This window comes from Mus musculus, chromosome 11 (genome assembly GCF_000001635.26).
Source record: "Mus musculus strain C57BL/6J chromosome 11, GRCm38.p6 C57BL/6J".
NCBI classification, from domain to species: domain Eukaryota; kingdom Metazoa; phylum Chordata; class Mammalia; order Rodentia; family Muridae; genus Mus; species Mus musculus.
This window is the reverse complement of record NC_000077.6, coordinates 99716908-99744599: the sequence shown is the minus strand read 5'-3', so window position 1 is coordinate 99744599 and position 27692 is coordinate 99716908.

The window sequence follows — 27692 nt, the reverse complement described above, 5'->3', positions numbered from 1 at the left end:
CCAAACTGGTTTCTCGTCAGTTTATCCTATGATGTTTGAGTTTGCATTTCTGATCTTGGTCATTTGTGTTCTCCCAAGGATAGCAAACTCCATGTTGTCATGGCCATTCAAACATGATTTGCGAGGTTCGGAGAGATACATGTTTTGGTTCACTGATGGCAGGTACTGCAGTACACACGGAATGTCCTAGTTTCCTAAAGCTGGAATCTTTGACAAAACTCATTTAGAGCAATCCTGAGATTCTCTAACAGATTTGCTACTCTCTCGGTAACTGCACTTTGGAGACAACACTCCAGAATCTTGTTTAAGAAAACTGAAGTAAATAAATCATGTGCTTAGGGTCATTTGGCAAGCAGGAAAATTTGTTCCTTAGTTATCTGAAGTTAGGGTCCCAACAAAGTACTGGTGACGCAGAGGAACAGGAAGATATGTGGCACATCTCCAGGAGGAAATGTCCAGTTTATAATTCCACGGGAAGGAAACACTCTAGATACACTTCCTCCAAAATCTGACCAGGCAAAAGAAGGAGTTTGTTTTTAATTTCATTTACCACATTTTACCCAACTGACTGATACTTGGGTCTAAGTCCAGATTGTATGTTATTCACATAGTTCAGGAGACTAAGGAAGGTGTTGTCACAGTCTAGCCCCATCATGCTCCTTGGATTTGTTTGGGATGAGTTCAGTAATTAAGAGTTCTGACAACTAGATTCTGTTTCAATATATTCTTCTCATAACCATTATCCCAGCAAATCTACACAGAAAAGAATTGGTGTTACCCACAGTCATCCAGCACAGGGCAAGACTGTAAAGGCCTTTGTGTGCTCCTGCCGATGGACTCTCTTACTCATACTTTCTGTACCAACTACCCATTATGTGTGAGACATCAGACAAATGTGCCCTTACAGTCCTGATGGGAGGCAAGTTATACCACAAACCAAAGTGGAAACACGGGGTGTGAATACCAAGAACATCAGGTGTCACTTCCCTTGGAAGCAAAGTCAGGCCAAAGTACTTCCCTTAGGCTTCAGCCACCACTGAAATTGACTCCTCACCCATCAAGAGTATCAACCCATGATTTGCATTCTCCTTGAATACTGACTCTTGAGAGGAGAAGCTGACCCCTTTTGATTTTTGATCATTTATTTACTCACAATCCATCAGGAGGAAAGAATGCTGCCCATGAGGACAGTGGACCTCAGCAGGGTATAAAAGCACACCTGGGCAGAGAGGCTTCCAAAGCATCCAAGCCACCTTCTTACAAACCAGACCAACCCTCCAGCCTCTGACACCATGCAGTGTCCATGCTGCTGCCAGCCATACTGCTGCAAGACCACTTGCTGCCAGACCACCTGCTGCCGCCCCTGCTGCTGCCAGCCCTGCTGCTGTGGATCCAACTGCTGCCAGTCTGGCTGCTGCTAGATCACCTGCTGCAACAACAGCTGCCATTGACACACCTGTTCCTGCCCAACCTCTTCTCATAGGTCTTGCTCTGGGGCATGCTCCCCAAACCTGTCCCCTACAACAACAAAATGACCTCATGTATGTCACTTGTACCCCAGACCTGGAAAGACCAGTCCATATAGTCTGCTCCAACTGATACTTCTTTGGTCCAAAAAATAATATGCTTCCTACACCTTGCTTCCCTTCTCTGAAACATACACATTCCCAAGCCTTTTTCTGCAGTTGGAAACCTCTTATCTGGAAAATAAAAAACCTTGAGACTTTTGCAATAGCTCTGAAACCTGGGGATTTCCCCATCTAAAAATAAATGTGTACTTGGTACTAACACACAAATACAAGTGTCCTGAATCTTCATTTCTCCTTTTCTCAATATTTGGTCTTATATTTGAGAAACAGTTACATCAGCCCTGTACTTGAAAAGAGCTGCAACAGCCTTTGTCACAATGCCACTTCAGTTTGTTTGAAAGACAAATATCTATCTATCTATCTATCTATCTATCTATCTATCTATCTATCTATCTATGAGTAACTTGATCTCCAGTATTAGAATCATCTGGTAAGGGTTGGGAGTCAGAATATTGTTGGAGAGCTGTCCAAGTAGAGTAGGCTTTAGTGTTGATTCAGAGGTTCGGTACCTTCTCAGTTGCCTCACTTGTCTCATTTTGGTATTTCCAGATGTTCAGCCTCAACTCTTGCAGCCTGTCTATTCACAGCTGCCTACATTCATTGCCACTGCCTTGAGGTACAAGCCATCCAAGCCCTCAAAGTGAAAGTCACATTAAAACACATTCTTCTCTTAGGTGCTTTAGATATGAGGCCTCAACTCAGGAAGAGTACAGGGCATGAGTCCCCTGATATTCCTTCTGTGTTCTTCTTGAAGCCTTGGGAGACATGAGGACCAGGCACACAATGACTCCTCAATGTCATTTGTGGATCATAGAGGAAAACTTGAGGAGGTGAGTTGCAACTTCTAGGAAGTGACACTAACACTGAGAGAGGAGAAGGAGCACCCAGTCTTCTTCCCTCTACTTGAATGTGATGATGTCCCCATGCACTTTCCTCAACCTTGTGTGTAGCTTGGAGCCCTGCTGAACCCAGGGGTGTCCTGTTTGTCATTTCCCTTTCCTGTGGAGAACCTTCTCACTCTCAAGCCCTTATTTATCTCTCTACAAGACATTCCAAGTTCGTTCCTGTAGTAGTAGTTTTGTTATGAACCTTAAGTGGTAGACACCATGCAGGAGGAGCTGCAGTGAATGAGTGACCTTCATGGACACTAACTACCATTTTACATGTCTGTGATGAGTGTGCTTTAGTCTTTATGATTGATTCCTGGGTATTAGTCCACCCTATTGGGCAAACATTCTGAAGATCAACACAAAGATGAAATTTCATGAAATAATGCTAGCTCCATGAATTGCTGATTTTATAGTCTCCCATAATATCATTACATAATTCCTGATTTAATTCAAACAATTTTGAGTCTTCAGATAGTTGAGAGAACATTTTAGGTTAGAATCTATAATGGCATGTGCACCCTCCTGAAAATAGTAAAGACTGCTTAGGTTGTAACTAGGGTACTGTGAACTTTCATGTGTTACTTCACCTAAATTGCATTAAAAAGAAAAAAATAGTCTTGGGATAATGAATCATCAAGGAAATCAATTATTCAAGCTTAGGTACAAGGATTAGGCCAAAGATGTACATGTGCAGCATGATAAGAAAGATCACAAAGAAGGAATGGGTAATTCTGTTATGAGTGTAACAAAAAATGGGTGATTTGATAGAATTCAAAAATAAGATGTATGATACAGACAAATTTTTCCATGAACTTTGATAACCTATAGCATAAAAATTAATGACTTGAACTTATAATTAATACAAGGAACAAAAGATTGGTAAACTAGAGCTTTGGTGTCATAAGGAACATATAGAAGATAGATAAGACGAATGAATGCTTTGAACTTATACTGAACTTTCTCTTTTGAAAGTTCTTTATATGTTCTATTATTGACTGGTTTGATTTTTTTCAATTATAATTACTTTCAGTAACTGAATTTTAGAGACAACAACACTCCAGCATCTTGTTTAAGAGAACAGAAGTAAATCCTATGCTTAAGGTCATTTGGCAAGCAGAAGACAATGATCCTCAGACATCTGAAGTTAGGGTCCCAAGGAAGTACAGGTCACACAGAGGAACTAGAAGATATGTGGAATAGAAGATATGTGGCACATCTCCACGAGGGAACATTCCGTTTATATTTAACAAGAAGGAAACACTCTAGATATACTTCTTCCAAAGATTAGCCATGGATAAGAAGGAGCCAGTTTGCAATTTCATTTACTACACTTCACTGAAAGGACTGATAATTGGGTCTAAGACCAGATTGTAAGGACCCAATAGGTGAGGAGATTAATGACAGTTGTTTTTCAGTCTAGCCTGTCATATTCCTTGGAATTTCATTGGGATGAATTCTAGTAATTCACAGGTTTGACATGTAGATTCTGTTTTAAAATACTCTTCTTATAACAATCATCCCTAAAAACCTACACAGAACAGCATTATCTTTATCAACAGCCATTCAGGATAGTGCAATTCCTAAAGGCCTGTGTGACCTCATGTCAATAGTTTTCATACTCATACCCTCTGTACGAACATGACCCATTATGTGTGAGCCATCAGACTAATGAGCTATGACAATCCTGAAGGGGGGACTTAAAGCTGCAAACAAAAGACAAAACACGGGGTATGAATCCCAAGAAATCATGTGCTACTTGGAAGCAAAAACAGGCCAAAGTACTTCCCTTAGGCTTCAGCTACCATTGTCATTGGTTCTTCACCATCATGAGAGGCAATCATTGATTTACATTCACCTTGAATCGTGAGTTGGGAAAAGAATCTGGCCTCTTTTGATAATTTATTTACTCACAATACATCAGTAGGAAGGAATGCTGCACATGGGCATAGGAGACTCTTGGGCAGGGTATAAAAAGACACCTGGGCAGAGAGACTTCCAAAGCATCCAAGCCACCTTCTTACAAAACAGACCCACCCTCCAGCCTCTGACACCATGCAGTGTTGTTGTGGCCCATGCTGCTGCCAGCCATGCTGCTGCCAGCCATGCTGCTGCCGGACCACCTGCTGCAGGACTACCTGCTGCCGCCCCTGCTGCTGCCAGCCCTGCTGCTGTGGGTCCAACTGCTGCCAGTCTAGTTGCTGCTAGACAACCTGCTACAACAACAGCTGCCATTCACATACCTGTTCCTGCCTAACCTCTTTTCATAGGTATTGCTCTGTGACATGCTCCCCAATCCTGTCCCCTAGAGCGTGAAAATGACCTCTTGTAGGTCACTTGTACCCCAGACCCAGAAAGGATCCAGAGAGATTTTCCAACTAATACTGCTTTGGTCTAAAAAACATATATGCCTCCCCATACATTCCTTCTCTTTTCTGAAACATAGACTATCTCCAACCCTTCTCTGCACTTGGGAATCTCTTATCTGAAAAGTATAAAACCTTTGGACTTTTTCCATGGCTTTGAAAACTTGGAATTTCTCCCATATAAATAAATGTGACCTCAGTTCCAACACCTAACTACAAGTGTCCTGAACCTTTATTTCTCCTTTATGTCAATATTTGGTATGAAATTTGAGAAACACTTTCATCATCTCTGCACTATGAAAAAACTCCAGCAGCTTTTGTCACAATGCCACTTCTGTTTTTTGGGTTTTTTTTTGGGGGGGGTTGTTTGTTTGTTTGTTTGTTTTTGAAAGTGCAGACATATTTGAATAAACAGATCAATATACATGAGTTATTTGATGAACGATGGAGGAATCATCTGGTAAGGACTAGGACTCAGAACATTTTTAGAGAGGTGTACAAGTAGGGAAGGCTTAAGTGTTGCAAAGGCTCAGGACGTTCTTAGTTGTTTCTCTCATCTTATGGTGGTAGCTCCATCTCTTCAGCTTCAGCTCTTGCAGTGGATCTCTGCTAGCTGCCTTCACTCATTCCTTTGTCTTGTGGTACAAGCCATCTAATCCCCTCCAAAATTAAGTCTCATTAAACACATTCTTCTCTTAGATGCTTTGGTTATGAGGCCTAAACTCAGGATGAGTACAGGGTTTTAGGCCCCAGATATTCCTTCTGTGTTCTTCATGAAGCCATGGGTTATATGAGGACCAGGCACAGAATGTCTCCTTGATGCCACTCCTGGTTCATAGGGGAAAACTTGAGGAGGTGTGCTGCAACTACTAGGAGGTGAAACTAAAGCTGAGGGAGGGGGGAAAGGAGCACCCACTCTCCTTCCCTCTACATGAATGCAAACCTGTTTCCATGTACTTTCTTCAACCTTGTTAGTAGGTTGGAGCACTGCTGAACCCTAGGGATGTCCTGTTTGCTATTTCCCTCTTTTGTGGAGAACCTCTGGCTCTCAAGCTCTTATTTATCTCTCTACAAGACTTTCCAAGTTCTTTTCTCACCATAGTAGATTTGATATCAAGCCTAAGTCTCTGACTCTATGAAGGAGGATCTGCAGTGGTCAAGTGATTTCTATGAACACTAACCACCATTTTGCATGCCTGTGATGGGGTCCTTTGGGTAGACACAGTCCGCAGGGCCTTGTCCTGGGGCTGCTTCTTGCTGCTGAAATACATTCTCACATTCATGATTGCTGTATTCTTTATTGTCATGACATGGTGTGTTGAACAATGAAAGACACATTCTTCCAATAGTGTGTTATGATTCAGTTATGGGCATTAGCCCACCCTACTGGACAAATTTTCCGCAGAACAACAGGAAGATAAAATTTCATGAAATAAAGGTGTTTTAGAGGTATTGTGGATTTTTATAACTTCTGATAATTATTTTACTTAATTCAGATTAGATTCAAGTAATTGTAAGATTTTAAGATAGTTGATAGAATGGTTTAGTCTAAAAGCAAAAATAGATTGTGCCTCATCCTACACAATATTAAAGGTTGCTTCTGTTAGAGAAGGGATGCATTTGGTACAAGCAGGTACATTGCACTATGGAGGAAAAGAGTCTTGAAACAATGAAAGATCATGGTAAACATTCATTCTAGGCTAGGTATGGGGATGAGGACACAGATCATTATGTGCACCATGATAAGTGTTGTCATAAGCAAGTACTGAGTAGCTCTGTTACTAGAGTAAGAATAACAATCGAAAGGCTAACTAGAATTCAGTAAGACATAAGATAGATGACCTCTTTCTTGCTAAATACTTTGTTAACACATGATGTTAAAAAAATACTATTGACTTGAACTGGTAATGAACATAATGAACAAAAGATATATAAGTAGTGCTTTGACCTTATAATGATTTTGTGAAGTGATGGTAGAGAAAACTATTGCTTTGAATTTTTAATGACCTTATCAAATAAAACTACTGTTTTGAACTTATAATGATCTTGTAGAATAAAAGATATATAAAAATATCTAGTTAGGTACAAGTTTAATGGAACAATAATTGTGCTCTACCTTCCTATTGTGTGACAATTTTATCTGGTTTTGAATGAAGTAATTCTTCTTCATATGTAGAGAACTTTTTCTTAGGGTAAATAAACATGCTAACATAAGAAAATAAAATTTTCATGGCTTTCTAGCTACAACGTTGTACTATCAACCAAGGGGTGAATGTCTGTTCATTGATATGTCAGTCAGTTTGTCTGTCAGTGTGTATATATGAATGTATGTACTATGTATGTATGTATACATGTGTGTATGTATGCAAGCATGTGTGTGAAATTGTTGGAAATTACTCGTGGTAGCTTGTTTGCATGTGGCTTCTTTGCTGCATGCCCTAAGTTTCTGTGTGGGAGTGTATGACTTTTCTAGTTCTTTTCATTCTTGACATCCCCAAGGAGCTTATATTATTCAGAATTTCTTGCCATTCACAGAGTACATGCCCCAGGTAATTAAGTTTCATTATTTCACCACTACCAGTGTTGTCCCCATAAATCCACTGAAACTCTCAGAGGTGTCTTTGTGGAGTGCTCTTGACCCTGGCTTAAATCACTAAATCCATTCTGAATTCTTCTCAGTTTAAACTATAGTGTCTAAGCTGCCCTTTCATACCTCAATCCTTAAATAATCCCAGAGATGACAAAATCCATGATGCCACAGCCCTCATTATATTATTGCTGTCATTCAAAACATTTGTCCATATTGAGTTGACACCTCTGAATTTTCTTCACACACATGTGGTGAAAGATCATTGACCATCTTTCTATCTTGAAATGTATGCCATCCGGTGTTTCAGCAAATTGATTTCAATATTATGCCCATTTTAATTAGAAATAATGGTGTCAGAAATGTTAACCTGAGGGAAAATATAAACAATTTCACCATCATACATCAGACAGCCCTGAAAGATTTTGTTTTTGTTTTGTCATTTATTCACATATGTTAAACACTGTCCCTCTGATCACCCAGCACCTGGTATGGTGATAGCAAGGAAAATACCTATTCTGGATACACGTGAAGAATTCCAACCTTGATTCATCATACGGAATCTAAGTCAGCCACGACTACAGAAACTTGATTTGCTTGTTGGAAACGTGGGGAAATGCATGAAAATTGTCCCTAAACTTTGGACACCTTACTTTCCACTCTGAGCTAATTGCAGGTTGGAGAGGAGGGGAGAAATCAATGCTTAGGAAAATAAATTAGAGTGGGCTAACCTTTAACTAGATCCTGCTATAGAGAGTGTCGTCCATCACGAATTAAAATTTGTGTATGTATAGGTGTGGGGGTGAGACACAGAGAAAAAGATGGAGACAGAGGAGGAGAAAGATTTAGCAAGAGAGAGACAGACAGAGAACGAGACAGAGAGGGAGATATTCCATACCAAATTAATATAGTTGTCCATAGATATTGATGTGAGTGTCCAAAGGGTTTGGGTGGGAGTTAGAGAACCTGGCATGGTGTCTGTGAGCATATCACAAGTCACCATGGAGACAAGCATAACTTTGGATGGATTCAGCCCACCCTCCAGCACCAAAACATACCCTGTCCAAGCAATCTTTCCCTTAAAGCTCCAGGACTACATGGTAAGATACTGTTGAATCACCAGTGTATGGAATATAAGATTGAGGTTGTCTAACTCCTCCACTGGGGGCCCTGTGATCCATCCAATAGCTGACTGTGAGCAGTACCCAAGGAGCTAAAGGGATCTGCAGTCCTATAGGTGGAACAACATTATGAACTAACCAGTACCCCCCAGAGCTCATGTCTGTAGCTGCATATTTATCAGAAGATGGCCTAGTCAGCCTTCATTGGGAAGAGAGGCCCCTTGGTCTTACAAACTTTATATGCCTCAGTATGGGGAAAAGCCAGGGCCAAGAAGTGGGAGTGGGTGGGTAGGGGAGTGGGGGGGGTACATGGGGGACTTTTGGGATAGCATTGGAAATATAAATGAAGAAAATACCTAATTAAAAAAAAGATTGAGGTTGTCTATCACATACCATGGCCAAACTTTGCATGCCTTTTCTTTGTTTCTACTGAGGTATTTCTAAAAGAGTAACCCAAATATGTAGAGAGAGTGTCACAGATAATGACCAGCATACTTCAGCCATAAGTGTGTAGATATTTGCAGAGACATAGTGTTATCTTTTGGTAAAGTAGATGTCTAGTTAATGCGAGTGAGAAAGTCAAGTCTATGGAGATCCAGTGTTTGTTCATTGATGATAGGTACTGCAGTTCAGAAAAAAAAAAAAAAAAAAAAAGTGCCCTGGCGTCCCTGAGCTGCATCTTGGACATAGTACATTTAGGCAGCCCTGTGATTCTCTTATAGATTTACCTGCTCTCTCTTTCTCTGCAGCTACTCTTCAGAGACAACACTCCAGCTCTTGTTTAAGAGAACTGAATGAAACCATGTGCTCAGGATCATTAGGGGGAAAATGTTCTTTAGTTATGCTAAAATTAGAATGCATATGAATTGCAGGTTAGGCAGAGGGATGAGTGGAGATGTGGGATATCTCCCAGACGAAACAACCAGTTTATAATTGTTCACCAAGTAAACACTGTAGATACAGTTCCTCCAAAGATTGGCCAGGGATCAGGAGATAGTTTGTGATTTCATTTTTCACACTTTATTCAACTGACTGACAATCAGGCTTAAGAACAGACTCTATGTCAGTTACATAGATAAGGAAATTAAGGACTGTAGTCCTCCAGTCTACCTGTCATATTCCATGTGTTTTGGGTGGGATGAGTTCCTGTAATTAACAAGTCTCACATGGACTCTGATTCAGTATGCTTTTCTACTAACCATCAACCCTGCAAAGCTACGCAAAACAGCATTGACATGACCAACAGTCATCCAGGAGAGTACAGCTTATTAAAGAACTCTGTGCACTCATGCTAATGTTCTTTCATATTCACACTCTCTGTACCTACCTCAAACATTAAGTGTGAGCTACCAGACTAATGAGATCTGACACTCCAGAAGGGAGGTAATTGTTGCCACAAAAACCTATGTTGAAAAACAGAGAGTGCACAGAACATCAGCTGACTGCTCTCTTAAAAGTCACGGACAGGCAAAATCCCTTCCCATGAGCCTCAGTAGTTATTTACATTGAATCCTCACCCATCATGAGTAGCCATGAATTTGCAACCCATGATTTGCATTCACCTTGAGTACTGACTCCTGAGAGGAGAATCTAGCCTCGTTTGATAATTTATTTACTCACAATTCATCAGGAGGAAGGAATGCTGCACATGAGGAGAGTGGACCCTAGCAGGGTATAAAAGCACACCAGGACACTGTGGCCTCCAAAGCATCCAAGCCACCTTCTTACAAACCAGACCCACCCTCCAGCCTCTGACACCATGCAGTGTTGTTGTGGCCCATGCTGCTGCCAGCCCTGCTGCTGTGGATCCAACTGCTGCCAGTCTGGCTGCTGCTAAACCACCTGCTGCAACAACAGCTGCCAGTGACACACCGGGTCCTGTCTAATCTGTTCTCATAGGCCTTGCTCTAAAGCATGCTCACCCACTCTTTTCTCCTAGAACATCAAATAGAGCTCATGTAGGTCATTGTAACCCAGGCCCCAAAAGGCCATTCCATAGAATCTGCTCTGGTACAGCTTTGATTCAAAAAATGTGTCCTCACACCTTCCTCCCCTTCTGTGAAACTTAAACTTTCCCTAGCCTTTCTCTACACTTGGGAAACTCTCCTTTGTGAACTACAAAACCTTGGGATTTTGACCATAGCTTTTAAAACTGGGGATTTCCCCCTATATAAATAAATGTGACCTAGGTACCAACACCCAAACACAAATGTAATGAATCTCCTTTTTCCCTGTATGTTCATACTTGGTCCTTAATTTGAGGATCAGTAACATCATCTCTGCAGTATTGGAAGAACTGCAGCAGGCTTTGTCACAATGCCACTTCTGTCTCTTCAAGTCAAACATTTGAATAAACAGGTAAAATAAATATACATGATCAACTTGATCTCCAGTGGTGGAACCATTTGGGAAGGATCTGGAGTCAGAACATTTTTGGAGAGGTGTACAAGTAGGGCAGGCTTTAGTGTTTCAGAGGCCCAGGACTACCTCAGTTGGCTATCACAGTTCATTGTGGTAGCTCCAGATGTTCAGCTTCAACTCCTGCAGCAAAACTACACTCAGCTGCTTGCATCCATTGCCACTGTCTTGATGTACAAGCAATCTAATCCCCTCAAAGTGAAAGTCACATTATACACATTCTCTTATGTGTTTGGTTATGAGGCCTCAATTCAGGACTATTACAAGGCTTGAGTCACCAGATATTTCTCCTGTGTTTTTCTTGAAGCTGTGGGTGACATGAGGAGCAGGCACACAATCACTCCCTGATAACATTCTTGGATCATAGAGGAAAACTTCAGGAGGTGAGTTGTAAAACCTAGGAAGTGAAACTCAAGCTGAGGGAGAGGGAGAAGGAACACTCACTCTTCTTTCCTATGCTTGAATGCAATCCTTTCCCCATGCACTTTCTTCAACCTCATGAGTACTTCGGAGCTCTGTTGAGCCCAGGGATGTCCTATTTGTTATTTCCCTCTCCTGTGGAGAACCTTCTTGCTCTAAAGCCCTTATTTTTCTCTACAAAGCTTTCCAAGAACTTTTTCTACCATACTAGATTTGATATCAACCCTAAGTCACAGACTCCATGCAGGAGGAGCTGCAGTTGGCAAGTGGCCCTCATAATTGCTGTATTCCTCATTGTTATGACATGGTGTGATTGGGCAATGAAAGAAACTTTCTGGCTTTAGTCTTTTATGATTGATTCCTGGGTGTTAGTCCACTCTATTGGGCAAACTTCCTGCAGATCAACAGGAAGATGAAATTTCGTTAAATAATGATGGTTGCATGTATTGCTGATTTTATTGACTCTCATAATGACATTGCATAATTCCTGATTTGATTAAAATAATTTTAAGTCTTCAGATAGGAGAGAGAATATTTTATGTTAGAATTTATATTAAAATATGCCTCCTCATGCAAAATAGTAAAGACTTCATAGGTTGTAACTAAGGTATTGTGAACTTTCATGTGTTACGAGCATGTAAATTGCATTAAAAAGAAAAATAGCCTTGAGAAAAATAGCCCTGAATTCTAGCAAGGAGAGAAAATTCACACACTTACAAACACATAGTGCATGAAGCAATGCACTCTCATAGAAGCAAGCTTCAAGGAACAAGCTCCAATAATTTCACATACATGTATGCACACATTCATTCATCCATCCACTCATATATAAGTATGTATATACTTATATACATTGTATATAAATAAATTGCTATATGCATACATACATACATACATACATACAAACAGATAAACAGAGATACCTACAGACCAGCAGACTTATAGACATTCACAAATTGGGTGGATAGAGCAAAGCTTTAGTGTCCAAGCTCTTACCATTTTACAGACGTACATATACACGCAGTTGGTGGATAAAGCAAAGCCGTAGTGAGTATGCCCTACCAAATTTATTCTTTCTTGCAGCCTATTTGTACACCCCCAATACAAAATTCTCTACATAATAAGAAGTATTTCCTCATGCATAAAAGAGGTAAAATTGTTACAATGAAGAGAGGTATTTTTTATTAAAATCACTACGTAATTAAGTAGTTTTTACTTATCCTTTATTTTACAAGTTCAACATGTTCAAAGCATAGTTTAATCTATCTTTATGAGTCCAAAGCAATAGTTTTATCTATCTTTTGTTCCTTGTACTAATTATAAGTTGAAAGCAATAAATTTTATGTCATAGGTTAACAAAGTTTATTTTATTATTATTTTTTTAACCAAGAAACGGGTCACCTATCATACATCTTATTTTTGAAGTCTAGCAAATCACCCATTTTTTGTTCTTACACTCATAACAGAATAACCCACTCTTTTTTATGATCCTGTTATTATGTTGCAGTGGGGATCTGTGGCCTCACTCTTGTACCTAACCTTGAGTGAATGATTTCCTTGATCCCTCATTTTCCCAAGGCTGTTTTATTTAATGCAATTTACTTGCTTGTAAAGTTTGAAAGTTGACTGCACCCTAGTTACAATCTATGCAATCTTTACTATTTTGTAGGAAGGGGCACATTTTATTTTTGAGTTTAAGCTAAAATGTTATCACAACTATCTGAAATATTAAAATTAATTGAATCAAAACAGAAATTATGTAAGGTCATTATTAGAGACTATAAAAATCAGCAATTCATGCAACCAGAATTATTTCATGAAAATTCATCCTCGTGTTGATCAGCAGGAAGTTTGATCAGTAGGGTAGACTAATATCCAGGAATCAATCATAAAAACTAAAGCCAAAAAGTGTCTTTCATTGCCCAGTCACACCATTGTTAAAACAGCGAGGAATAAAACAATGATGAACATGAAAATGCATGTCAGCAACAAGAAGCAGTCCCAGGGCAAGAGCCCTGGATCTGTACTTGTTTAAGAGATGCCATCACAGGTTTGCAAACTGTTGAGTATTGTCCAAGAGGATCGCATTCCCACTGCAGCTCCTCCTACATGGAGTCTGCCACTTAGGCTTGATATCAAATCTACTATGATGGGAAAAGAACTTGGTAAATCTTTTAGAGATAAATAAGGGCTTGAAAGCAAGAAGGTTCTCCACAGGAAAAAGAAATGACAAGCAGGAGATTCTTGTCCTGGATTCAGCAATGCTCTAAGCTACTCACAAGGTTGAGGAAAGGGCATGGGGATGCGATTGCACTCAAACAGAGGGAGGGCAGTACCTGCTCCTCCTCCTCTTCTCTCAGCTGGAGTTTCACCTCCTGGTAGTGACATTGTGGCATTGTGACAAAGGCTGCCCCAGTTCTGTGCATAGTCCAGAGATGATGAAACTGTTTTTCAAATTTAGGACCAAGTATTGACATAAAGGGTAAATGAAGATTCATGACACTTTTAGTTGTGTGTTTGTATCAAGAACACATTTATTTATAAATAAGGAAAATCCCCGGGTTTCAAAGCCATATCAAATCTCCCAAGGATATATAGTTCATAGATGAGAGTTTTCTAAGTGCAGAGAAAGGATGAGGAATGTGTATGATTCAGAGAAGGGAAGCAAGTATGGGATATATATATATATCCAAAGCAGTATCAGTTGGAGCATACTATATGGAATGGAATGGTCTTTTTGAGTCTGGGGTACAAGTGACCTATATGAGGGCAATTTCATGCTGTAGGGGAAAGGATTGGGTGGGCATGCTCCAGAGTAAGACCTATGAGATCAGGTTGTGCAAGAAGGGGTGTGTGAATGGCAGCTATTGCTGCAGCAGGTGGTCTAGCAGCAGCCAGACTGGCAGCAGTTGGACCCACAGCAGCAGGGCTGGCAGCAGCAGGGGCGGCAGCAGGTGGTCCTGCAGCAGGTGGTCTGGCAGCAGCATGGCTGGCAGCAGCATGGCTGGCAGCAACATGGGCCACAACAACACTGCATGGTATCAGAGGTTGGAGGGTGGGTCTGGTTTGTAAGAAGGTGGCTTGGATGTTTTGGAAGCCTCTCTGCCCAAGTGTGCTTTTATACCCTGTCTGAGAGTCTGCTGTTCTCATGTGCAGCATTCCTTCCTCCTAATGGGTTGTGAGTAAATAAATCATCAAAAGAGGCCAGATTCTCCCCTGAGTCTGTATTTGTCGTGAACGCAAATCATGAGTTGCTATTCGTGATGGGTGAGGAATTAATTTCAATGGTGGCTGAAGCCTATGGGAAGTACTTTGGCTTGTCTTTGCTTCCAAAGGAAATGACACATGATGTTCTCGGTATTCACAACCTGTGTTTCCACTATGGTTTTCGGCATAACTTGCCTCCCTCAGGACTGTCAGGCCTCATTAGTCTGATGGCTCACACATAATGGGTCATGTAGGTACAGAGAGTATGAATATGAAGTCCATTTGCAGGAGGACACAGAGGCCTTTAGGATCTTGCCCTGTCCTAGAAGGATGTAGGTAACGCCAATGTTCTTTTAGGTAGCTTTGCTGGAATGATGGTTATGGGAAGAGTGTATTGAAACCAAATCTCTATGTCAGACATATTAATTACTAGAAGTAATCTCAACAACATCCAAGGAACAAGTGGGGGCTAGACTGGGAGACAATATTTGTTAATCTCCTCACCTTAGTGAATGGCTCACAATCTGGTCTTAAACCCAATTATCAGTCAGTTGAGTGAAGTGTGTAAAATTAAAATGCAATCTACCTCCTTCTTATCCCTGGTCAATCATTGGAGGAAGTTTATTTAGACTCTTTACTTCTTGCAGAATAATAAACTGGACACGTGCTACATATCTTCTGGGTTACTGGCACTTCATTGGAAACCCAACTTCAGATTAATAAGGAACAAATTTCCCCACTGCCAAATGACTCTATACACATGATTTAGTTAAGTTTTCTTAAAGAAGTGCCTGGAGTGTTGTCTCTGAAGTGCGTTTACTGAAAGAGAGAGCAGAAAAATCTGTTAGAGAATGCCAGGATTGCTCTAAATGTGTTTTGTCAAAGATTCCAGCTTTGCAAAACTAGGAGATTCTCTGTGTACTGCAGGATTGGCCATCAGTGAACCAGCCCTGGATCGATAATGACTTCCATTTCCCAAGACATCTGCATTTCCACCAGATGATATATCTTTGCAATCATCTATGTGCTTAGCTCTGAAGTCAGCTAGTCAGCCTCAGTGGGCAGGCTCTCCACAGTATTAGATCTCAATTTTGGAAAGATCTCTGTACAGACAAGATCGAAGTTTGCAAAAATTCAGCCATGATATGTTATGGACAATGTCAAATCCTGTATTCCAATCCATGGTGACTCAACAGTGTGTTGTCATCTCGTCTTGAGCCTTTGGGAAAGGATGGATAAAAAGGGTTATGTTTAAGAAGGGTTATGTTTGGGTGATGGAGGGTGTGCTGAACACATCAAGTTTATGCTGGTCACCCCGATGACCCAAAGCATGCTCACAGAACCTATGTCTGACCCTCAAAAGTCCCTTAAGTCTCACTCACTCTCTTTAGATCTTCCCATCAGAAATCTATGTATATTAATATCAAAGTGAGCACCTAAGGTTTCCAATGTGAGGGAAAATCCTGAGCTACTGCCCAACTGTTCCAGGATGTGAATAAGTTTCCGTAGGCCTGGCTGCCCTGTATTGCATGTGAGGGATCTCTTCAGGTATTTCTCATATGTACACTGAATAGATCTTTTCCTTGCTATTCTCACACTAGATGTTGCATGATCATTGGGACAATCTTTAAAATATAAGGATAAATGATTTTTTAAAAAGCCATGTTCCATTGATGCCTAATAAATGATGTTGAATTTGTTTATATTTTCATTCAATTAATACATTTCAAACCAGTATTCCTATTAAAGTGTGGCAGGTAGGAAAGCAATTTTCTGGAACACTCTTGTGCACACATTTCAAGACAAAGGTGGCAGTGATGTTTCTCCACATGGGTGGACAGAAAATTTAGAGTTGTCAGCATAACATGGAGCTCTCTAAACCTCACAAACTATGTTTTAATGCCAGCAATAATAAAACAAAGGCCATGGCAGTATGGGTTTTGTATCTTTTAGAGAACACAAAAAACCAAGGTCATAAAGGCCAGCTCAAACTCCATAGGATAAACTGAAGGGAGACCAGTTGGAGTAAAGTCTTTGGGCCAGTGCAGAGAGGAACCTATGAGTTTGACTGTAATAGTATCCGGAGATTTACAGGGATAGTGCTGGTAATGTTGACAAGAACAATCTTATTTATCTGGGTTTAGTGCTCTCTGTGACTGGCAATGAGCTCTAAATTCCTTAAAATCTTTGAGAGATGCCAGGAAAAAAAGAAGGATAGAAAATTCACACACTCACAAGCACATACTTAGTGGATAAAGAAATGTACTCTTGGAGAAGCAAGCTCCCATGTATACATTCCAGTATACCAACATAAAAACAGACAAATAGAGAGAACTACTGACCAGCAGACTTACAAACATTCACACACTGGGTGGATAGAACAAAGCTTTAGTGAACAAGCTCTACCAACTTAATTTTTTTCCTTAGCCTATTTATACCCCCAAGACAAAGGTTCCTTCAAGCTAGAGCATTACATCATTAACAAAGCGGTAAAATTGTTACAATATTGTGAGGTACAGCACAATTTTTGTTATATGTTTTGCGATTAAAACTCCTATATAAATAAATAGTTTTGTGTATTTCTTATTGTTTGAAAGTTCAGTATAAGTACAAAGCCTTAGTTTAACCACCTTTTATTCAATATGATCATCATGAGACCAAAGCTATAGTTTTATCAGTCTTTTGTTCCTTGTGTTAATTATAAGTTCAACACAATAATGTTCATGCCATAGCTTATCAAAGTTCTTACCAAGAAACAGGTCATGAATCATACATCTTATTTTTGAATTCTAGTAAAGGAGAATTATGTTTCCTCCCATAAAAGATTTGATATTAACTTTCACTGCAAAATCTATGAAGGAGAAGCTACAGTGTGCAAGTGAGCTTCTTGGAGACTACCCACCATTTAGCATAGCTGAAATGGATGAACATAGGAAAGGCACAACTCTAGCAGTTTCAGCCTAGGATTGATGTGAAGGTCTGTGTGTCTACTAGTCAGTATGTAGGTTTGTTGGTCTGTCAGTATGTATATATATATATATGAATATATGTATGTATGCTTGTATGTTATTATGAAAATGTGTATGTGTATGAAGTTGTTGGAGATGGCTTGTGGTAGCTTGTCTGCATGCTTACTTTGCTGCATGCCCTAAGTGTCTGTATGTGGGAGTATGAATTTTCTATCTCTTTTCCTTCTATCCCAAAGAGCTTAAAGAGTGCAGGGTCTCTTGGCATTTGCAAAGAGTACAGGTCCCAGATAATTAAGTTTGCTCGTGTCAGCACTACCAGTGCTATTCCCATAAATCCAGTGCAACTTTCAGATGGGCCCTTGTTAGTTCCTATCAGCCCTGGTCTAAATCACTGAATCAATTCTAAGTTCTTCTCAGATTAGCCTATGGTGTCTGAGCTGGCCTTTCACACCTCAGTCCTGTGTGTATTCCCAAAAATGACAAAATCAATGATGCCATGATCCACGTTTCATTATTGCTGCCATTCAAAAACATTTTTTTAATGTTCAGAGAGCTCCATATTGGGTTGACTCCTCTGAATTTTCTGCCCACCCATGTGGTGAAAGATCATCAGCCAACTTTCCACCTTGAAATGTATGCAAGAGAGTGTTTCAGCAACTTGTCGTCAATACCATGCACAATTGAATTTTGATTAGAAATACTGGTGTTAGAAGTATTAATTTGAATGAACATACAAACCCCTTCCACAAAATATATCAGGCAGCACTGAGAGGGATTTATTTTTAGTCCTTTATCCACATATTTTAAACACTGTCCCTCTGATCATCCAACGACAGGTATGATGATAGCAAGGAAAATATCCATTCAGGACACATATGAAGAATACCAACAGAGATTCCTCAAATGGAATCCAATTCAGCCATCACTACAGAAACTTGACTTACGTGTTGGAATAGTTCAGAAATGCTTGAGAATTTTCCCTCACCTTTGGACACCTTACCTTCTACTATGAGCTAATTGTATTGGTAGGAGAAAAAGACAAATCAAACCTAGTGGTATAAGTAGAGTGGGTTAATCTCTTCACTTGATCCTACTACATAGGGTGTCTGCCATACATTGCTTATTAAAATGTGTTTGTGTGTGTGCGCGCGTGTGTGTGCGCGTGTGTGTGTGTGTGTGTGTGTGTGTGTGTGTGTGTGTGTGTGTGTGAGAGAGAGAGAGAGAGAGGGAGAGAGAGAGAGAGAGAGAGAGAGAGATTATGTATCAAACTCATACAGATGTTCATAGATTTCTGCTGCAAGGATTCAAAGAGTTTGAGTGAGTGGTATAGGCATCATAGAGAAACAGACATGGTGTCTGTGAACATGCCTCAGGTCATCAGGGAGATGAGCATAAACTTGGGTATGTTCAGCCCTCTCTCCAACACCAGAACATACCCTGTCCAAGCCTTCCATCCTGTAAAGCTCCAAGACTATATGACAAGACACTGTTGGATCACCTGTGTATGGAATGCAGGATCTGAGGTTACCCATCACATACCATGGACAAATTGTGCATGCCTTGCCATTGTCTATACTGAAGATTTCCCAAAATTGAGATCTAATAATGTAGAGAGCATGTACACTGATTCTGACTAGCAAATTTCAGAGGTAAGCATGCAGATGTTTCTAAAGACATAATGTCATCTCCTGGCAAGGCATCTGTTTGGTAAATGCTCTTGGGAAAGACAAGTCTGTGGATATCCAGTATTTGTTCATTGATGTAAGACACTGCAGTCAAAAAGAACGTACAGGTTTCCCTATCTTAAAATTAGAGTCCCTGTGAAATGCAGGTTAGCAAGAGGAAGAAGAGGAGATGTGGCACATCTCCAGGAGGAAATGGGCAGTTTATATTTTTTCATGAAGAAATCAGTACATATAAACTTCCTCCAAAGAATGACCAGGGATCAGAAGGAGATAGTTTGAGATTTAATTTTCTATACCTTATTCAGCTGACTGACAATCAGGCCTAAGAGCAGACTCTGTGTCATTCACATAGGTAAGGAGAAAAAGGACTGTAGTCCTCTAGTCTAGCCGGTCACATTCTTTGTGTTTTGGTTGGGATGAGTTCCTAAAATTAACAGGGCTCACATGGATTCTGTTTCACTATATTCTTCACATAACCATCATTCCAACAAAGCTATAAAGAACAGCATTGGCAGGACTGGAAAAGTTCCTAAAGTCCTCGATGTCTTCATACCAATGGCCTTTCACATTCATATTCTATGTACCCACCTGACCCATTAGATGTGAGCCATCAGACAAATGAGACCTGACACTCCTAAAGGGAAGCAATATATGCCACAAACAAAATTGAAAATACAGGGTGTGAATATTGAGAACATCAGGTGTCACTCCTTTTGGAAGTAAAGACAGGCTAAAGTACTTAGGCTTTAGGCAACATTTAAATTGATTCCTCACCCATCATGAGTAGCAACCCATGAGTTGCATTCACCTTGAATACTGACTCTAGAGGAGAGTCTGGCCTCTTTTGATAATTTATTTACTCACAATCCATCAGGAGGAAGGAATGCTGCACATGAGGACAGCAGACCTTCAGCAGGGTATAAAAGCACTCCTGAGCAGAGAGGCTTCCAAAGCATCCAATCCACGTTCTTACAAATCAGACACACACTACAGCCTCTGACACCATGCAATGTTGTTGTGGCCCATGTTGCTGCCAGCCATGCTGCTGCCAGACCACCTGCTGCAGGACCATCTGCTGCCGCCCCTGCTGCTGCCAGCCATGCTGCTGTGGGGCCAATTGCTGCCATTCTGGCTGCTGCTAGACCACCTGCTGCAACAACAGCTGCATTGACACTCCAGTTCCTACCCAACTTGTTCTCATAGGATTTGCTCTGGTCCATGCTCACATACTCTTGTCCCCTTTAGCATCATATACACCTCATGGAGTTCACTTGTACTGCAGACCCAGATAGTCATTCCATAGAATCTTCTTCAACTGATATCCACTGATTCTGTTTTGGTCCAACAAATGTTCTGTCCAAGACTGTGTTTGACATCACTGAAATCTACACATCCCTGAATGTTACTGTGTACTGGGGAATCTCTCATCTTGCAATTATGAAATCTTATGGCTTTTGCTGATTTTGCATACTGTGGATTTATCTCTTAATAAATAAATGTGACCTAGGTACAAAAACCCAAGTATAAGTGTCTTGAATCTTCATTTCTCCTTGTGTCAAGTTGCCCTAAATTTGAGAAACAGTTATATCCCCATTCACTTTTCTCCACCTTGTGAGTAACTTGGAGCCCTGCTGAACCCTGGCACGTCCAGTTTGTCACTTACCTCTCTTGTAGAGAACCTTCCTGTTCTCAAGCCCTTATTTATCTCTCTACAACACTTTCCAAGTTACTTTTCTCGCCATAGTAGATTTCACATCAACCCTAAGTGGCAGACTCCATGCAGGAGGAGTTACAGTGGGCAAGTAACCTTCTTGGAAAATACCCACCATTTTGTATGCCTGTGATGTGTGTGCCTTAGATAGGCACAGCCCCAGGGCACTTTTGCTGGTACTGCTTCTGTGCCTTCTCATTTTCATCATTGCTCTATTGCTCATTCTTCTGACATGGTGTGTGATTCGGCAATGAAAGACACTTTCTGGCTTTAGTCTTTTATCATTGATTTCTGGTTATTTGTCCACCCTATCAGGCAAACTTCCTGTAGATTAGCAAAAAGATGAAATTTCGTGAAATCATGCTGGCTGAATGAAATGCTGATTTTACAGTTTCTCATAATGATAATACATAATTTCTGATTTGATTCCAATAATTTTAAGACTTCAGATAGTTGAGAGAGCATTTTAGGTTAAAATATGAAATAAAATGTGTCCTTTCCTACAAAATAGCTAAGATTTCATAGGTTGTAACTAGGGATGTGTAGGGTACAACTTTCATGCTTTCCAACATGTAAATTGCATTAATAGGAAAAATAGCCTTGGGAAAATGAATGATTAAGGATTCATTCGAGGTTAGGTCCAAGGACAAGGCCGCAGATCTCCATGTACACCATGATAACAAGGAACATGAAGAAAGAATGGGCAATGTTATTATGAATGTAAAAACAAAAAAATGGCTGATTTGCTAGACTTCAAAAATAAGATGTATAATAGGTGACTTGTCTATTGGTAAGAACTTTGTTAACCTAAAACATAAACATTTTTGCTTTCAACTTATAATTAATACAAGGAACAAAAGATAGACAAAACTATTACTTTGGACTCATAATGAGCATATACAATAAAAGATAGATAAAACTACTGCTTTGAACTCATACTGAACTTGCAAAATAAAAGATACATAAAAACCAATTAGTCATGTAGGAGTTTTAATACAAAAACATGTAACCAAAAATTTTGTTTCACCTCCCTTCTGTGAAACAATTTTACCTCTTTTGTGAGTGAGGCAATACTTCTTAGTATGTTGAGAACTTTTTCTTAGGCAGTATGAATAGGATAAGAGAAAAAATAAAGTTGGGAGGACATGCTCACTACAGCTTTGCTTTATCCACCAACTGCATGTATGTGCATGTATGTAAACTTGGAAAAGCATGGTCACTAAAGCTTTGCTTGATCCACCCAGTGTGTGAATGTCTGTAGGTCAGCTGCTCTGTTTGTCTATTTGTCTGTTTTTTATGAATGTATATATGTGAATGTATATATGGACATATGTGTCTATGTATGTATGCATGTTTGTAAGTATGGATGGATGGATGGATGTGTCTGTGTGCATGCCAATAAGTGAAATTGTTAGAGATGATCATGGGAATGGCTTCTACAAAAGTGCATTGTTTCAAGTTTGTGTATGCGAGTGTGTGGATTTCTCTCCTTTTCTCCTTGGCATCTAATAAACATTTTAAGGAATTCAGAGCTTATTGAAGTCACAGAGAGCACCAACCCCAGATATTAAGGTTGGTCATGTCGACATTACCAGCACTGTCCCTGTAAATCGCCTGCCACTATTAGAGGGGCACTTTAGGTTGTTCTTAGCAGTGGCTCAAATCGCTTACTCATACTGGTTTCTCCTCAGTTTGTCCCATGCTGTTTGAGTGGGGCTTTCTGACCTCAGTCCTTTATGTTCTCACAAAGATACCAAAATCCATGTTACCATAATCCTCATTTCATTATTGCTGCCATTCACTTCATTTATGGGGTTCAGAGAGCAAGTTGTTTTGTTGACAACTCTGAAGCTTCTGCCAAACCTTGTGGAGAAATATCACTGGCCACCTTTCTGTATTGAAATGTATGCACAAGAGTGTTTCAGAAAATTGTTTTCCTACCTTAGACATTTTGATAGGAATACTGGTGTCAAATGTATTAATTGAATGAAAATATAAACCAATTCAACATCATATATCAGACACCAATGAAACAGGTTTTTTAATAAATCATTTAATATTTTGGGTTTTTTTAGATTTTTTATTAGATATTTTCTTTATTTACATTTCAAAAGTTATCCCCTTTCCTAGTTTCTCCTCTGAAAATCCCCTATCCTCTCCCCACTCCCCCTGCTCTCCAACCTACCCACTCCTACTTACTGGCCCTGGCATTCTCCTATACTGGGACATAGAACCTTCACAGGACCAAGGGCGTCTCCTTCCATTGATGACTGACTAAGCCATCCTCTGCTACACATGCAGCTAGAGCCATGAGCCCCTCAATGTGTTTTCTTTGATTAGTGGTTTAGTTTTTCAAGACAGGGTTTCTCTGTATAACTCTAGCTGTCCTGGAACTCACTCTGTAGAGCAGGCTGGTCTTGAACTCAGAAATCCACCTGCCTCTGCCTCCCAAGTACTGGGATTAAAGGCATGTGCTACTACTGCCCAGATATCCTCATAGTTTAAAGATTGTTTCTGTGATCATTCAACACCTGGAGTGAGGATAGCAAGGAAAATATCTACTCAGCGTAAATATGAGAAATACCAGAAGAGATTCCTCACATGCAATACAGGGCAGCCATGACCTCAGAAACTTATTCACATTCTCGAATAGTTGGACAGGAGCTCAGAATTTGCCGCCACCTTGAAAACCTTAGTTGCTCATTTTGGGATATATATATATATATATATATATATATATATATATATATATATATATATCAAGAGACTTCTGATGGGAGGTTCTAACAAGATTGAGAAAGACTTAAGGCTCCTTTTAGAATAAGACATGGGTTCTGTGAGTCATCTGGGAGACTAGCACAAACTTAAATAGGTCCAGCCCATCCTCCATCACCAAAGCATCACCCTTCTTATCCCTCCTTTCCCAAAGGCTGAAGACGAGATGACAACACACTGTTAAATCACCATGAACTTGAATGCAGGATTTGATGTTGCCCATCACATGACATGTCCAAATTTTGCATGTTTCAAATTTCTTTGCACTGAGGTCTTTCCAAAATGGAGATCTAATACTGTAGAGAGCCTGTTTATTGAAGTTAACTAGCAAATTAGATCAAAGTATATAGATGCTTAGAAAGACGTAATGTCATCTGGTGGAAAAGCAGAGGTCAAAAGAGAAATTTCAAAAGAGAAATTTTCAGAGATCCAATGTTAGTTCAGTGATGACGGGTACCACGATCCACAGGGAATGTCCTAGGTTCCCAAAGCTTTATTCTTTGTCAAACCACATTTAGATCATTCTTGAGGTTCTCTTACAGATTTGCCCGTTCCCGATTTCAGAAACTGTGCTATAGAGACAACACTCAAGCATCTGTATAAGAGAACTGAAATAAACCATGTACTTCAGGTCATTAGTCAAGCAGAGACAATGTTGCATAATTACCTGAAGTTAGGGTTCCAACAATTGCAGCTTACCCAGAGGAACATATGTGGCACATCTCTAGGAGGAAATGGCCAGTTTCTAACTCTGCAAAAAGGAAACACTCTTGATTCATTTCCTCCAAAGATGGACAAGGAATAAGAAGGAGTTAGTTTATGATTACATCTACCACCCTTTACTCAACTGACAGATAGTTGGGTCCAAGACCAAAATGTGTATCATTCACATAGGTGAGGAGATGAACAAAGGTAGTCGCCCCACTGTAGCCAGTCACATTCCTTGGCCTGTGGTTGCGATGAGTTACAGTAATGAATATTTCTGACATACAGATTCTATTTCAATATATTCATCTCATAACCATAATCCAAGCAAAGCTACACAGAAAAACCTGGGAGTTACCCATAGCCATCCAGGACAGGGCAAGTTCCTAAAGGACTCTGTCCTCATGCCAATGGACTTTCATACTCATACTCTTTGTATCTACATAACCCATTTTGTGTGGGCCATCAGACTAATGTGGCCTGACAGTCCTGAAGGGAGGAAAGTTATGCCACAAATCAAAGTGGAAACAGGTTGTGAATACCGAGAACATCAGGAGTCACTTCCATTGGAAGCAAAGACAGAACAAAGTAATTCCCATAGGCCTCTGCTGCCATTGACATTGATTCCTTCCCCTTCATGAGTAGCAACCCATGATTTGTGATCACCTTGACAACAGACTCAGGAGGAGAATTTGGACTCTTTTTTATTTTTATTTGTTTTTATTTTTTTTAATTAGATAATTTTCTTTATATACATTTCAAATGTTTTCCCGAAAGTTCCCTATACCCTCCCCCCACCCTGCTCCCCTACCCACCCACTCCTGCTTCTTGGCCCTGGCATTCCCCTGTACTGGGGCATATAAATTTTGCAATACCAAGGGACCTCTCTTCCCAGTGATGGCCAACTAGGCCATCTCCTGCTACATATGCAGCTAAAGACACAAGCTCTGGGGGTATGAGAATTTGGACTCTTGAGAATTTATTTCCCCACTATCCATCAGGAGGAAGTAATTCTTCATGTGAAGAAAAAGGACCCTCTGCAGAGTATAAAAACACACCTGGGCAAAGAGTTTTCCAAAGCATCCAAGCCACCTTACTACAAACCAGACCCACCCTCTAGCCTCTGACACCATGCAGTGTTATTGTCGCCAATGTTGCTGCCAGCCATGCTGTTGCCACAATGCTGCTGCCAGGCCACCTGTTGCAGGACCATTTGCTGCCACCTCTGCTACTGCCAGTCCTGCTGCTGTGGGTCCAACTGCTGCTAGACCACCTGCTACAATAACAGCTGCCACTGACACACCTATTCCTGACAAACATGTTCTCATATGTCTTGCTCTGGAGCATGTTCAACCACTCTTGTCCCCTACAGCACCAAATCAACCTAATGAAGGTCACTTGTACTCAAGACCCTGAAAGGCCATTCCACAAAGTCTGCTGAAACAGGTAATTCTTTGGTCCAAAAGATATGCTGCCCCACACCTTGCTTCTCTTCTCTGAAAAAGTTCACATTCCTCAATCTTTCTCTGCACTTGGGAAACTTTCATATGGAACCCATAAAACCTTGGGGCTTTTGCCATGGCTTTGAAAACTGGGGATCTCCCCCTCTATAAATAAATGTGACTTTGGTACCAACCCCCAACTACATGTGTCATGAATCTTCATTTCTCCTTTATGTTCATACTTGGTCCGAACTTTGAGAAATAGTTATATCATCTCTGTACTATGAAAAGAACTGCAACAGCATTTGTCACAATGCCACTTCTGTTTGTTTGAGAGTACAAACATGTTTCAATAAACAGATATAGATGAGTAACTTGATCTTCAATGTTGGAAACATCTGGGAATGATTTGGTGTCAGACCATTTTTGGAAGGGCATACAAGTAAGGCAGGTTTTACTGTTGTTACAGAGGCCCAGGACTTCTCAGTTGGCTCACTTGTCTCATTGTGGTAGCTCCATATGTTTGACCTCGACACTTGCAGTCTATCTATGCTCAGCTGTCTGCATCCATTGCCTCTGCCTTGAGGTTCAAGCCATCCATTCACCCCAAATGAAAGTCATATTAAACATACTCTTTTTCTTAGATGCTTTGATTATGAAGCCTCAACTCAGGACTAGTACAGGGATTGAGTCCTCAGATATTGCTCCTTTGTTCTTCTTGAATCCATGGGTGACATGAGGACCAGGTACACAATAACTCCTTGATGCCATTCCTGGATCATAGAGGAAAACTTCAGGGTAGAGATATAACTACTAGGAAGTGAAATTCAAGCTGAGAGAGGACAAGAAGGAGCATCTGCTCTTCTCACTACCTGAATGCAATCATAGCCCCATGCATTTTGCTCCAACTTGTGAGTTCCTTGGAGCACTACTGAACCCAGGACAGGGATGTCCTGTTTGTCATTATTTTCCTCCCCTGTGGAGAACCTTCTCACTCTCAAGCCCTTATTTATCTCTACAAAACTTTCCAAGTTCTTTTTCCATCATAGCAGATTTGATATCAACCCTAAGTGGCAGACTCCATGTAGGAGGAGCAGCTGTGAGAACGTGACCTTCTTTGGATGCTACCCACCATTTTTTTGAGCCTGTGATGGGCATCTCTGAGATAGGCACAGCCCCAGGGCTCTTGTCCTGGGACTGCTTCTCGCTGCTGACCTGAGTTCTCATGTTCATCATTGTTGTATTCCTCCCTTTTCTGACATGGTATAATTGGGAAATGAAAGATACTTTCTGGCATAAATCTTTGATGGTTTATTCCTGGGTATTGGTCCATACTATTGAGCAATCTTTCTACAGATCAACAGTAAGTTTAAATTTTGTGAAATAATGCTGGTTAGAAGAAATGTTGATTTTTAAAGTCCTTCATAGTGACATTACATAATTCCTGATTTGATTCAAATAAAATTTAAATTTTATGATTTCAGATAGTTGAGAGAACTTTTTTGTTGGGAGCCGCGCCCACATTCGCCGTTACAAGATGGCGCTGACAGCTGTGTTCTAAGTGGTAAACAAATAATCTGCGCATATGCCGAGGGTGGTTCTCTACTCCATGTGCTCTGCCTTCCCCGTGACGTCAACTCGGCCGATGGGCTGCAGCCAATCAGGGAGTGACACGTCCTAGGCGAAGGAAAATTCTCCTTAATAGGGACGGGGTTTCGTTTTCTCTCTCTCTTGCTTCTTGCACTCTGGCTCCTGAAGATGTAAGCAATAAAGCTTTGCCGCAGAAGATTCTGGTTTGTTGCGTCTTTCC